The sequence below is a fragment of the Glycine max genome, chromosome 20 (genome assembly GCF_000004515.6).
Source record: "Glycine max cultivar Williams 82 chromosome 20, Glycine_max_v4.0, whole genome shotgun sequence".
NCBI lineage: Eukaryota > Viridiplantae > Streptophyta > Magnoliopsida > Fabales > Fabaceae > Glycine > Glycine max.
The window spans coordinates 19,914,150-19,929,871 of record NC_038256.2 but is presented as its reverse complement, the minus strand read 5'-3'; the positions used below and the strand labels follow the sequence as shown (position 1 = coordinate 19,929,871).

At 36.3% G+C, this 15,722-nt stretch overlaps 1 pseudogene; it reads right to left on the bottom strand.

Annotated features, from left to right (window-relative positions):
- Window positions 1-205: 205 nt before the first annotated feature.
- On the bottom strand, window positions 206-2,446 carry LOC102666476 (uncharacterized; annotated as a pseudogene).
- Window positions 2,447-15,722: the final 13,276 nt, after the last annotated feature.

Below are 15,722 nucleotides of genomic sequence, written 5' to 3'. Positions count from 1 at the left end.
TTCACAGATTTGTAGTGCTAAATCATTAATTTGCATAAAAGACTATGTTTTGGGTTGTATTAGCTGGAATTTGCATAATTAGGCACTTGTCCAATAAACTCTTGTCAAATGAGAGGTAATTCATAAGCTTGATTGTAAATATTACTGAAGTAAGCTAGGAAGAGCTTATTTTTATTAGTTTGTCCATGAAACTTATTGAAATATGCTAAAAAGAGCTCATAGGAAGGTCATATTTTAGATCATGTCTTATTTCTATCTACATGAAGGACAAATAACAACAAAGAGAAATAAGAAATTGCAGAAGTCGTGCATTTAATTTTGTATTATTCAGATGAACAATTCATATTTTCACAGAAAATGTTATTTCTTTAAGATTGAAAGATTAAATATTTTTCTTCCACTGAAAGCACAATGACCAATTTCGATCTCTACACAAGTCACAAATAGAAAATACCTCTAATAGTGAAGTTGGTATAGACACATATATCTCACACTAGAAGTGTGAAAACTCGTAACATTACATAAATTATAGGCATGAGGAACAAACTAGGAAGGTTCAAAGACAAGGAAGAAAATCTACCTGGCCAACTGCAGGGAGCATGGTCTTCTGAATTCTAAGATCTTTTTCAACTTCTGCTCCTGAAAAGAGTTGAAAGATTCCACATGAGCACACATACAACAACATAATGCCATATACAAGCACAAGCTACATAACTAACCAGTTGCTATGTGAACTAAAAACTGTTTTGTGGGGTCCAACCCTATCAAATCATAGTGGCCAGGTTTCTTGATTTTGTCTTTCCCACCACAGGATACTGACTCTGAAGTTCCACTTATAGGAGCAGAGCAAAGCATAGCATGTCGTCTATGATTAGTTGCAACAACACCAAGTGGAACTTAAGTTACAAGATCACCACTGACAACCTGCAGAAAATCTACACTTAAATAAAGAACAACATTTTTTAAATCGCAGGATACAAGGGCAGGGGAGGGGGGATATTCCACCAAAATGTTTTTAGCAGTTAGGTGATGTGAAATGGCCTTAATTGCACCCGCTGTCCCCACATCCTCAGGAACTGCAGCAACCTGGAAAAATTTTAAGCATAAATCATAAAATAACAGTCATACTTCGTTTATGGTAGCCCAATTGTCTACCTATTTCATCTCACACCCTTTTCCATGCAAAATAACATTCATACTCAGTCAACACAATCTTGGGAGAGGTAACAGCAACAGCTCTGGTTTTTCTTTGCAACCTTTAGCAGTTATGTGACACAAAAATTGAATCTTGAGTTACCTTTACATTGTTCTCCTTTTCCATAATTCAAGACTCAAGAGAGCTTAAATAGGGAAAGAGGAACAAAGCCTTTTTCAGTTACCTCGAAATCCAATTTTCGCAATTCCATTTGTGGCTGAGTTGTTGGAATTGGAATTTGGAAGTAGCTAGGCACTTTCTGAAATTAATGGCATCCGTGTCTCTTATTCTTCTTTGGTTCCTCTTTTTTCCTAGTGAAATGATGTCAATGGGAAATAATGAAAGGGGCACATGGCAATGGAAGAGGATGAACTGTTGGGATTGTTTGAAGTGATGGATGCTCTTCTAGAAGACCCATACTGGGCCCAACCACATCCAAAGCCATGCAGTGATACTCCATGGGCAGGTGTTGAGTGTGAACTTGGCAGTAATTGTGCAGCAAACCTCTTCAGGTTCTGCATGTTAATAATCTCAAATGTTGCTGAATTGTGAGAATTGGAATTGTTCAAGGCACCAAACTGGTTTGGTTCACCAACTCCAACCCTCTTCCTAGTTAAATGTTTTGGTTTGCAAGAAAACTTTGGTGTGTTCCTGACAATGTGTCACAATGAGGAAGACCAACAGTAAGGGAAACTCCACTCTTACCTTAAAACCTTGGTGTGAATTTCTCAACATCAAACCTACCAATTTCCTTAATAGGGTATTGTCCAAAGCCACTAATGAAGTTTGTTTGGTTCCCCATGAAGGAGTACATGTCCCTATTATTATGCCTCTCGTGATTCATTCAGAGTTGTTGGTCATTGTTTGCTTCGTTGGCTTTCACATCCATGTTGATTGAAGTTCATGGTTTGGAGAGTGAAGAATTTCATTGTTCCTTGGTTTTTTACAACTTCCTTGTGTGATTCCATCTAGTTCTCATGACCCCATGAAACTGAATCCTGATTGGTTCTTAACACTTCCCCCTATAAGTGATATTGATGGTGGAGAAGTTGAACGAATTGGAGTGTTCTAGCTTTGTTTGGAAACATCTTGTTTGGAATTGAAACTTTTGGATTCAATTTCAGAGGAAGTACGTTTCTCTTGTGGACTTGTGGTTTTTGTAGCAGGATCTTTACCACTCTTGGTTGATTTCTCCTCAAAACCATTTAGTTCATGCTCTTTCATCTCCTCTGAGTACATTTCCTCCATCATTGGCAGCCAAAGCCGAACTCTAGCATTAATGAACCAATTTGAAACCTGTTCCATTACCATGTATAAAGTAACTTGTTTGATAAGTGGCCTCAGAATAATTAAAAAGGGGGGGGGTTGAATTAATTATTAATGTGTCTTGACTAATTAAAAATTTAACCTTCTTAATGTTACTAGCTTTTATTAGGCTTTACTACTAAGTTGTGAGGATGTAAAGAACAAAGACAATAACTTAGACAAAAGTAAAGCGGAAATAAAAGAACACAGTGGAAATTAAAGAGTGTAGGGAAGAAGAAGACAAACACAAGATTTATACTGGTTTGGTCACAACCTGTGCCTACATCCAGTCCCCAAGCAAGCAACCGGTTCTTGAGATTTCTTTCAACCTTGTAAAATCCTTTACAAGCCAAAGATCCACAAGGGATGTAACCTCCCTTGTTCTCTTTGAATAACCAAGTGGATGTACCCTCCACTTGAACTAATCCACAAGAGATGTACCCTCTCTTGTTCTCAGTATAACAACCCCCAAGTAGATGTACCCTCTACTTGTACCACAAAGGATGTACCCTCCAATGTGTTGGGACAAAGAATTCTCAGACGGTTAGTCCTTTGAATCTTTGTAAGGGGAAACAAAAGATATCTCAGGCGGTTAGTCCTTTGAATTCTCTTGGAAGAGAGAAGGGAGACACAAAAGAATTCAGGCAATTAGTCCTTCTATTCTTTTGGCAAAGGAAGAAGTGAATGAAGAAGAACAGCACAAGTTTTTGATCAAAGAAATTTTCTTGAAAGAGAAAGGATTGAACAAAAAACTCTTAGAAAGAAGTTGAGGAATGAATCAGAAATTTCTGAATCAAAAACTTGTTGTGACTTTTGAAAAAATCTTCAGAAACAAGTCACTTTAAGAATTGTGACTTTTGGAAATTTATTTTTCGAAATCAGCCACTGGTAATCGATTACCATTAAGGTGTAATCGATTACACATCAACAAATGTGACTCTTCATATTTAAATTTTGAAAATCAAAATGTTTAGAAGCTCTGGTAATCGATTACAAGTATTGTGTAATCGATTACACAAGTTTAAAATGATTTAAAAAGTTTTATCACTAGTTGTGACTCTTGAAATTTGAAATCTAATGTTTTAAAACATTGGTAATCGATTACATGCTCATGGTAATCGATTACAGCTTTGTAAATCAGTTTTGAAAACAATGTTGGCTACTGGTAATCGATTACTACCTTCTGGTAATCGATTACCAGAGAGTAAAACTCTTTGGTAATGATTTTGTGAAAACTTCTTGTGCTACTCAATGTTTTGAAAAAAAAATTTGGTACTTATCTTGATTGAGTCTTCTCTTGATTCTTGAATCTTGATCTTGATTATTCTTGAATCTTGATTCTTGAAACATTGGAATTTGCTTAACTCTTGATTCTTTGGCATCATCTAAATAATCTTGGAAGTCATTGCTTCCACAATTGAGACCATATTCACTGACAATAATTTCTTACTAGCTAGTTTCTCTTCCTTGTAGTGTACCCATATTGCATAATCATTAAACTCTTATATTTATCCATTACCTTATTTATTTGTGTCAAAATCTCATATAAATTGAACAATAAAAATAATAAAATGATTCTAATATACTATGTTAATCTTAATATTTAATTGTATATTAATAAAGTACCACAAAAATTTGGATTAATGGAAAACTTTATACACATGATGTCTATGACAAGACATTTCTATCCAATGGTGGATTTTGGGATAAAATGATCCAGTAAGAAGCTACTTAATGGTGTAATAGTGATTTTCACTTACATTGTGTGTGTGTGTGTTAGTCGATGAATACAACTAACTTTTGTGTATAAAACTTATGTAAATTGTATTAAACTCCTTCAATTTATGGTTATTTTGTAGTGCTATAAGTTCTTTTAGTTAAAGATAGGTAACAAATACTTAGTAATTCTATTTTGTGTGTTTAATAATCATTTCCTCTCAATTTCAGGTTAATTAGGCAAGCTTTGAAAAGTGGTGTTTTTCACCTTCTCGCTAAGCCAATCCGCTGGCTTAGCGAGCGTCCGCTAAGCGCAACACTCATTGGCTAAGCGCAAGGAAGAATCTGGAAGAAGATGAGCTGTATAGGTTCGCTAAGTGCACCGCTTCATCTCACTAAGCGCACCGCTTCAGTCCATCTGCTAAGCGAGAAAGGCACACGCTAAGCCAAAATTCACTAATGTGCACTAAGCGGTCCAGAATTGCGCTAAGCGCACGAGCACGAACAAGGCCACCTATTTAAGCCTTAAATCATATTTTTTTAAGGTAGTTTGGGCGGAGAGCTGAAGCTTTGCATGTCTAGTGATTCTAGAGAGAGAAAGGAAGGTCTAAGTTCCAGAGAGTTTTGAGAGATTTTGCTGTGTGAATATCTGTAGAGACCAGAGCTTGAAGAGGAAGCTGTTCTGAGAGCTTGAGATGAGTTTGTGAGTGGTTTTGAGATCCTAGAGGTGAATGAGACATCCTCACCACTTGTATTTTTGCAATCTTTCATCTTGTTCTTCTCTTTGTTGTAAAGGAGGCTTCCTGGTTATGGAAAGCTAAAATCCTCTATTGGATCTTCCCTATAGGTACTTGATGTAAATATCTTTTTATCTATTTAATGATGTTTTTGTGTGTTCTCTGTGCTATCAGCTTTTCATTATAGTATGCCTTTACCTTGATCTCGTAGATGCATGCTTTGTTAGGGTCATTCAACAATGGAAATTGGTCTGATTCTCATGACCTTGATAGGACAGGACTAAGTTATTGTACTATCACGAGGAATCGGGGTGAGATAATTTAGTTGTAGTATGTTTGTCTTAATGCGGTCCTGGTTGAGTTTTGTCCAACAAGAGGAATCTGAGGATGATGCTTGATCAGGATTAGGCTAAACTATCATGAGGAATCGGGGTTTAGCATCTCAGGAGACACCATAGGAACACATGAGCATTGTTAGATAGAGAATATCCTTTTAGCATCAGGCACCTATTAGGAAGACCAACGCGTTTTCTACTTGTTTTTACACATCATTTCTCTCGCGTGATTTTCCTTTTTGCATAGATAGTTTACATACCTGTTCATATTCACACTTAGATTTTCACACCAGACACCTATTTACTGAAATAGCTTACCAAGTAACACAAGTTTCCCGAGAGTTTGATACTCGTTTCTTACCATTTTATACTACTTGTGCGATCCGGTGCACTTGCCGGAAGCGAACAGTGTGTGTGTGTGTGTGTCTAAAGAATAAGTTGAGACATGCCTCAACCACTCCTCTAGATATTTTACAATGGCACTTGCTTTTTTCAAGAAAATTGATCTAGCTTGAAGCTCCAATTCTCACCTAAGACCCTATATTGTGGTCTCTTCTGCCATGCTATATAATTAAATCGTTATCATATCAATGTTGAATATCATGTCATTATATTTATTTATTGATAAAACTTAGAAGTATTATGCCATATTCTTTATGTTAAAAACTGATTTATACTTTGTCATATGTTTAACATCTCGTAATAATGTTTAAGTTACACTTTTTTGGAAATGATTGTTGTACAATATGGTGACCAATACCTTACAAAAATGATTAAGGAATAAGGATTGTGTGAGAAATTTGTTATGTCCATTATTTCGTAGATTTTAAGAGAATGGTTCTGCTAAAGCATCATTGCTTGGCTTAATTCACAGTCTGCAGGTACTGAGTAAAACTAAGGATAAAAACAAGACAAAGAAAGGAGTACCTTTTTTTTCTTGACAGGTTTCAGAATCTTGATTATACAGCGCTCATTTCTATTGATATTTATGCTTTCAAAAACTTCACTATATTTCCCCCTGCCCACTTTTTGTACAACCTCATAATCATCTTGATCACTGGAAAAAAAATACTCGCTAAGTAAATTTTAAAGAAAAGGGTATAAGAGGTTATATTAAGGATTCAGAGTATAAAAATGACCTTTGTTTCAATACATAATATAATTTGTAGGTATCCAACACATGTCATCTATGTGTAGCACAGGTTTGTTTAATATTTTTCAAAATGTATTGTTTTGGTCAATATGGAACAAGAAAAAGTCCTGCAAGGGGATCTACAAGCTTCACTCCAAGAATAGACCCTCCTAACATAGACATGAAAATCTATTATTAGTGAACCTAAGCAAGACTGATGTAGCTCCATTGGAGCTTGTAGGCCTTGTATCTTCCTTATCAATGAAGTCCTTTGCTTCTTGAAGATCATGGTAGCGAAATGGAGAAGGAAGAAAGATGATTGGAGACGCCACTTCAAGGAAAAGATGCGTCAAGAAGAAGCTCACCACCATAGGAAGCCATGGATAAGAGCTTGAAGGTGGGAGAAAAAGAATGTAGAGAGAAGGAGAGAGGGAGCACGAAATTTGTGCCTCAAAAGTGGTCTAAACTTTGAAGTGTAATTCTCAAATGATTAAAGTTGAAAAAATGCACACACATGGCCTTTATTTATAGCCTAAGTGTCACACAAAATTGGAGGGAAATTTGAATTCACTTGAATTTGAAATTAAATTTGTGGAGCCAAAATTTCAGTAATTATGATTAGTGAATTTTAGCGAATTTTCGCTATGGTTCAGCCCACTAATCCAAGATCAAGTCCAAGATTCTCCACTAAGTGTGCTTAGATGTCATGAGGCATGTAAAGCATGAAGGACATGCACAAAGTGTGACTATATGATGTGGCAATGAGGTGTAGCAAGCAAATGCTCACCTCCCCCTCTAAATTTAATTGGATTGGGCTTCTCCCAATTCAATTAAATTTATTTCCAACCACACACATCAAATAATCACTTAATGCATGTGAAATTACAAAACTACCCGTAATACAAAAACTAGTCTAGGTGCCCTAAAATAGAAGGGCTAAAAAATCCTACATTTCTAGGGTACCTTACCTATATTATGGAGCCCTAAATACATGGTCAAAAAATAATGAAACCTTAATCTAATATGTACAAAGATAAGGGGGCTCATACTTAGCCTATGTGCCTAAAATCTACCCTAAGGCTCATGAGAACCCTAGGGTCTTCTCTTGCATCTCTGGCCCAATCTTCTTGGAGTCTTCTATCCAATGCCCTTGCAGGGTAGGATTGCATCATTCCCTCCCCCTTGAAAAGGATTTGACCTCAAATCCCAAGGTTCTTGAAACTCTGGGCTTTTTTCCTCAACACCTGTAAAAAGAACAAGAACATATGTATAAGTGGGTTTTGGTATGTTGAAGTAAGGTAAGGTCTGAAAACTCATTTCTTGGGCATCTTCCCATGAAGGAACATGGTTCCTCACCAACTCAATGAGTGGTACTACAAGTATAGAAAAATATGGGAAAAACCTTTTGTAAAAGTTTGTTAAGTCATGGAAGCCCCAAATTTTTCTTATACTTGGTGGAGTGGGCCACTCAGGAATAACCTTTATTCTCTTAGGGTACATGGGAATCCCTTGATCACTATTTAAAAAATTAAGAAAAGTAATGCAATAAAACATACCTTTTTTTGTATTTTCATGTTGATTATTCCTACCAAAAAGTATGACAAACTTAAGGTGTCCCATATGAGTACCTAAGTTTGTATTGAAATTAAAAATAAGAACAAACCTACCTAATGAGTCCCTATGTACACAAATCATGAAGATGTTGGGTGCACGAGTGATTTTACAAAAGAGGGTTGCACCACTCAAAACATTCATCATACCACCTATTTTAGGGATTTGGTGCCTAATAAGACCTATTTTGGGCACCAACAAAGCATAAGGATTTAAGCTCTTGTGAACCAAACCCTCATCCAACAACTCCTTTACTTGAGGAATAAACTCAAGCCTAAGAGGTGTGGCAATGCTAACAAGTGTCTTTCTACAAAGGAGAAAATGTGGAGGTTGTCTAAGAGGGGAAATTTCTTTAATATTTGTATTTATTTCAAAATATCTTTCCTTCTTACTAACCTCTTGAAGGAGACACTTACCTCCTTACACTCCTCCTTAACCATTAAAGGTTGTCCTTCTTCTTGGGGGTAGATCTCTTCACTAGATTCTTCCCCTTTTGCTTCTTCACTTTCACTTGAGGAAGGTGAAGTAGTAGCCTCATCTTGGCTACTATAAATGTCTTGGCCCCTCATAATCATGGTTTTCTTGGTGGGGCATTGAGAAGTAATGTGTCCTCTTCCAAAACATTTAAAGCACTTCATGGAGCTAGTCTTCTCTTGCATACTAGCCTTAAGGGGTTGCTTTTCCGTTGTATTCCCTTTATCATCTTAGGGCTTAGAAGGTGTCACCCCTAAGATGCCTTGACCTTGGTCTTGCTTTGGATAAGAGTGAGAGCCATAAGATTTTGAAGTAGACTTTCTTTTAAGTTGTTACTCTACCCTTATTTCCCAATTTAAGTTAGCCTCTACATTGTCCTTCCCATGGAAGTATGGGAGGTTAATGTTAGCCTCTTGAGGCTTTCTTTCCTTTTCTCTCCTATGGGAGTGAGGTCTAAGATGTGACCTATGTCTTTCTTCATAATAGTCACGAAGTTCTTCACTTAGGCTCTTGCAAGAGTTATGACTACTATAGAAGGGATGTTTTTCTTTTCTTAACTCTTTTAGTATTTTCCTTCTTTCTTCTTCCCTTATTTGTTCCCTCTCATCTTGATTTGTTTTTACCCTCTCTTTTCCTTTTTCTTTTCTTTCTATTTTTTCTTTTCATAACTTGAGGGAACTCAACTCATCTAAGATTCTAAATAGAGGGTCCTTATGACTAGTACCCTTGCCATTAACACTAGATGAATGATGACTCATGTTGGTTCCTAAGTTATGCTTCTTTCTTGTTGGGGGTTTGTAAAAAAGGTAAAAGCTAAGGTTCCAAAAGAACTCAAGATAAGCATGATAAGAAAGAAGAGAGTACTATGCAATAACAAGATAAACTAGGTGTGGCTAGTAAAGAAAATAAACTATGAAAGTAAGCAAGAAATTTAAGTGAAAGAAATGTAAACTAGGCGGATCCTAAGAGTGTTTGGATGACCTCATTTAAGGTTCCCAACAAAACACTCACTATCATAAGGAAAAATTGCCTAAAATTATTACACACAAATGGAAGTAGGGTGACCTATTGGAGGCTCCCAACTTACTTCCAATGAAAGGCCTTTTTGTTACAAAATTTGAAAGCAATGAAGGTAAGTAATTCTCAATTAAAAAAATTACAAAAAGGTCCTTAATTTTGGTGGTTGTTCTCTCTTTGGTGATTCATTCAATTTGGAGTGCTTCTTAGTCCAATAGCTCTTAAGGTGGCTGGCCCCTTGCTTCTTGACTCAAATTCTTCAAGGGATGGCACCAATCCTCCTTTCCAATTCCCTATATGGCAACTCACAAACAAGGAAACAAAGAGACAAGTAATAACCAAAGACCAAAAAAATGAAATGAAAGCTAAACCAAAAGAGTTTTAACAAGACAAATTTTCAAGGATTATTCAACAATTAATGCAATGAAAAGCACACAAAAGCAAACTAGGACTCAAAGACAAACCTAGAATGGCCCTAGAGTAGAGTAGAAAAACTAAAATAAAAAAAGGCTCAAGAAACCTCTAGTTTTGGCACTTGTTTTCACAATAATTTTCAATTGAAATTTCAGAACTAGGATTTGTATAAAATAGTCACCAATTATAGAACAAATTTCAAGCCAAAACAACAAGCACACTTCCCTTACACTTTTTTTCCTGGACACTGATTTTTCTTCCAACTTGTGTGATTTTTATTATTTTTTATTTTTATCCAAATCACTTGGTTCTTTTTTATAATTTTTTCCAGATGTCTAGAAATTTCAGTAAAATTTTCAACTCAAAATTCGCAGTGACCAATTCCTAGTAATTTTTACAAATACGTATGTTCTAGCTGCCAGCACCAGCGATTTCAACCTAGAAATCAAGAGTAGTGTTTATGTTGCTTAAGGCTTGGATAGTTACAATTTGTGTTTGCTTATGCTCAATTATCTTGAATAAAACAATTCAAGAGAGCTTAAGACTTATTTTGATTCACAAATCCAGCCACAACTCAGCACCACAACTCAACTTCATCATAGGCATCATGTAGGAAACTTAAAAACAAAAAAAAAAGGTTCAACAACAAGATTACTTCTAGGAATTGATTTAGAACATGTTATGAACTAAATTACATGCATCTATTAGACTCAAAATTCAAAATATAGGCTAAGAATGACAAGAATACTTGAACAAATGTATCTAGAATTCAATCAACAAAATAAAAATTTAACACAAACATAGAACATAATGTGACAATTATTATGACTAAACATGACTCTAAAACAACAAGGATTAACTAATTAACACTTAGATTTTTGTGTTTTTTTTTCTAATCAATATTTTGGAAGAAAATTTAGATCTAAAGGTTCATCACAAGAAGATTATGACTGAAAAATGATAGAACCTAAAATCAACACAAAAACATAATTCAAGAGTAGATCTATAAAATTTGAACCATAGAAATGCAAGAACAAGTGTAGATCTAAGATTTAATCGGTTTATTTTTTTGAATCTACTCCAAACCGAACCAAACCACAAGACAATGGAGGATATACATGGAGAATAAGATGAAGAACAAGGAATTAAAGTGAATTGGCCGAACAAAAAGATAGAGGAAGCAAAAGAATATCACCTAGATGAAGATGCTCTTGATACAACATGATGTAGCTCCATTGGAGCTTGTAGGCCTTGGATCTTCTTCATCTTTGGAGTCCTTTGCTTCTTGAAGATCTTGGAAGCAGAATGGAGAAGGAAGAAAGATGATTGGAGATGCCACTTCAAAGAGAAGATGAGTCAAGAAGAAGCTCACCACCATAGGAAGCCATGGATAAGAGCTTGAAGGTAGGAGAAGAAGAATGGAGGGAGAAGGAGAGAAGGAACACGAAATTTGTGCCTCAAAAGAGGTATGAACTTTGAAGTGTAATTCTCAAATGATCAAAGTTGAAAAAATGCACACATATGGCCTCTATTCTCAAATGAAATTTGTGTCACACAAAATTGGAGGGAAATTTGAATTTCTATTCAAATTTCACTTGAACTTGAAATTGAATTTGTGGAGCCAAATTTTGGAGCCAAAATTTCACTAATTATGATTAGTGAATTTTAGCTATGGTTCAGCCCACTAATCCAAGATCAAGTCCAAGATTCTCCACTAAGTGTTCTTAGGTGCCATGAGGCATGTAAAGCATGAAGGACATGCACAAAGTGTGACTATATGATGTGGCAATGGGGTGTAGCAAGCAAATGCTCACCTCCCCCTCTAAAATTTAATTGGATTGGACTTCTCCCAATTCAATTAAATTTATTTCCAACCACACACATCAAATAATCACTTAATGCATGTGAAATTAAAAAACTACCCCTAATACAAAATCTAGTTGAGGTGCCCTAAAATACAAGGGCTGAAAAATCCTACATTTCTAGGGTATCTTATCTATATTATGGAGCCCTAAATACATGGCCAAAAAATAATGAAACCTTAATATAATATGTACAAAGATAAGCAGGCTCATACTTAGCCCATGGGCCCGAAATCTACCCTAAGGCTCATGAGAACCCTAGGGCCTTCTCTTGCATCTCTGACCCAATCTTCTTGGAGTCTTCTATCCAATGCCCTTGCGGGGTAGAATTGCATCAAAGACCCAAGACATAAATGGATCAAGTATCCGAAGTGAAAGCTTGTGCTCTGTAGACAATAAACACAAGAGTAGTTATTTTTTTTTTTAGTCAAAGTCAGCATATTTACAACAGTGACATTGGACATAGGTGACTAGAATAGGCATCAGCAATACTAGGACCTCCTTAGCCCAGTACAAGTAAATTATTAATATTTTTGGATCAGCCCATACAAGAAAATATTAAGTAATAGTAGTACCCTTTGTGAACTAACATTGACACAATTGTCATATTCAAAGCAAGGATAGGATGCTCCATGTCGATCAATTCCATGGTGATGTCCACCATGTTCGTGCCTATGCTTGTTCCCATGTGCCAATGTCTGCCTAACCACTTCAGGACCAGATGAGAACAATCCCTACAAGTGTATACCAAATTTTAGATGACACCCACTCATTAAAAAAAGCTTCAAACTTTGGATATAACAAATATACCCATCAATCTCATTGTCCTCTATTGTTGCCTCCTGCTCCACACCGCATGTTTCCAAACACTTGCAAAGATGGGCCCCTGTTCCACAAAAAACACATATCCTACTCACAAAAATACTGATTGCAAATACAACGCGTATTCTCAAGTCTTTTGTTGCATACCAAAATGAAATGAACAAATATCTATTTTTATTAGCATATAATAATCATTACAACAGCAAAACTGTTTATAACAATTAAACAAATACCTGAAAAACACGAAAGTGGATGTCCGCATCTCATATAATTAAAGCTTTCTACATTGGATGGTTCTAAGTTTTAAAAAATATGCTGCCCAATTTTGACGTAATGTTGTCGTTATCTGCGTGTCAGTGGCGTGCCATCACTGAACCACTACACATTGTTAAAAAACAAACAATTAATGATTTCCGTTTAAATAAAATAAAATATCACCATTTCCTGTCAATCTTTTGGGAATAGAAAATTTACCCGAGTCCAATCATTCTTCAACTCCCCACCGATTATGTTTCACATCCAATGCATGACATAATACCTATACTCATAGCCTCTGCTTTGAAAGTGATTCTACATTCAATGGGAAAAATAATTCAATGTTTGTATTTAAATGTTTAATAACATTATCATTTGCAAACATTGTTTGACATTGGACTAACCTTCACTTCCATCCACTAGGGTGTAGTTTGATCAACTTTGCCGTCAAAAGTCGTCTTTAATGTCTTAAATGCATTGCATTGAAAGATTAATATCATATAAATATAATGCTCACAATTTATGTATCCATGTTTAAAATACATTGAACGAATTAAAATATATTACTTAACTTGTTAATTGCAGTTTTTATATTAACATCAGACCTTTTATGCAACGAACAAAACCACACCACCACATTGTTTGTAAGACGCAAAACAACCAGCTGCCAATGGGCCCTGCAATTAACACAACAGTTATGTATGACTAACACAAACATTCTTTACAACATAGCCTAAATATATTTTACTTACAGTTTCAAATAAGCTCCTAAGTACACCTGTCGGTGCGATTCCTTAAGCCATTTTTCAATATAGTCTTAACATTGCCCACGTCTGTCCTTTGCATTGTGTATGGATTGAGGCTCAAGGAATCCATACATCGGTACATGACCCAAGCTATTACTCCACTCATCGATATACCTAATTTGCACATTTGGAAAAATAAGTTAACATCATATATATAGCAAACCAATATGGATTTAATAGTCACAAATGAATTTTACTTACATGGTCCACAACTAAAGTATAGCTATGTTCAAACATTTGTCGCCTGATGTTATTTTGTTGACATCAACATATGTTAAGAACAAGGATGAATCTACATTTGGAATCCCAAATTTACTAACATCCCACACAAACTGAATAGACTTGCCATAAATGTCAATCAGGCTCTTAATCAACTCACGCAAGGGGTCATGTATAGCAACATCATTGACCCCTTCAACAGCTTGAGTGACTTTATTTGGAGTAATGACTGAATCCTATATGATGCAAACAAATAATAATTACATTAATGTTAAAAAGTTTTTTATATACATGTACGAATGTATTAATTTGGAAAACATAAAGGAGAGTACCTCATCTGATACCAGGTTTACAAGAGGTGTTGGCCATGCAATGAATGTGTTAAGGGCCTTCCTAACATACTGAATTTTGTATGTCGACAATGGGACTTCAGCTACACCGACAATAACTTTTTCAACCCTAACCCTTACGACACCATCTGCATACACCATGCTATGTATGGTAGAGGCTCCATCATATATTTTTCCCAAGGACACCAGCTATGTAGAATGTTGATGTTGGACATACAACCCCATAGTCGGTGTGACATGAGCAACATGTTCTTCCTTAGATGGGTTCACACCAGTTTTAGCATTGCTCCCTTTTGTGCTCACGCGTGCACTTAACACATTTATATCCACATGAGTAGGTGCTGAGAACTGTGATCCCCTTTGCGACATCTCAATAATGATGGCATCCTTCAACTCCTTTTTCCATGTCTCTAGACTTCGCTTCTTTTCTTCTTCATTCTCATTCCTGACTTGTTCCCTAAGGCTTCCTATGATTTCAACCAACTTGATGCAATCCTATCTCGCAAGGGCATTGGGTAGAAGACTCCAAGTAGATTGGGCTAGAGATACAAGGGAAGGCCCTAGGGTTCTCATGAGCCTTAGGGTATATTTCAAGCCCATGGGCTAAGTATGAGCCCGCTTACCTTTGTCAATATTAGAATAGGTTTTTCCTTCGTTTGGGCCTTGTATTTTGGCCATTCTAGTACTATAGGGTTTTAGCCTTGTATTTCGGGGCATTTTGAGTAGTCTTTGTAGTAAGGACTTTTTTTTTGTATTTTCATGTTTTTTGTCATGGGGGTGAGCTTAGCTATTATAGGGGGTGTGTAGCTAAGTTCTAGCTTCTCATCTCAAGGAGGTGAGCTTAGCTATTAGAGAGGTATGTGTAGCTAAGCTCTAGCTTCTTTAGGAATCTTCTTAAGGAAGCTTCTCAAGGAGGTGAGCTTAGTTATGAGAGGGGTGTGTGTAGCTAAGCTCTAGCTTCTCAAGGAAGTTTTCTCAAAGAAGCTTCTTAAGGAAGTTTTCTCAAGAAAGCTTCTCAAGGAAGCTACCTAGTCTATAAATAGAAGCATGTGTAACACTTGTTGTAACTTTGATGAATGAGAGTCTTGAGAGACACAACTCAAAGTTCAAATTCTCTCCCTTTTTCTTCCTTCAATTTCGTGCTCCCCCCTCTCTCTTTCTCTCCCTCTTTCTTTTCCTCCATTGAAGCATCCTCTCCAAGCTTCTTATCCAAGGCTCATCTTGGTGGTGAAGCTCCTTCTTCCAAGGCTTATTCCCTAGTGGATGGCGCCGCCTCTTACCTCTTCTCCTTTGTCTTCCGCTGCATCTCCATGGTGGAAAATCACCATTAAAGGACCTCATTGAAGCTCAAAGATCCAGTCTCCATAGAAGCTCCACAAGCAAGCTTCCATCACAACTGTTCTTGGGTGATGGAGATGGAGGCACGTGATGTCCTTTCATAGTATTGACTTATTATGACCCCAGACCCTGCT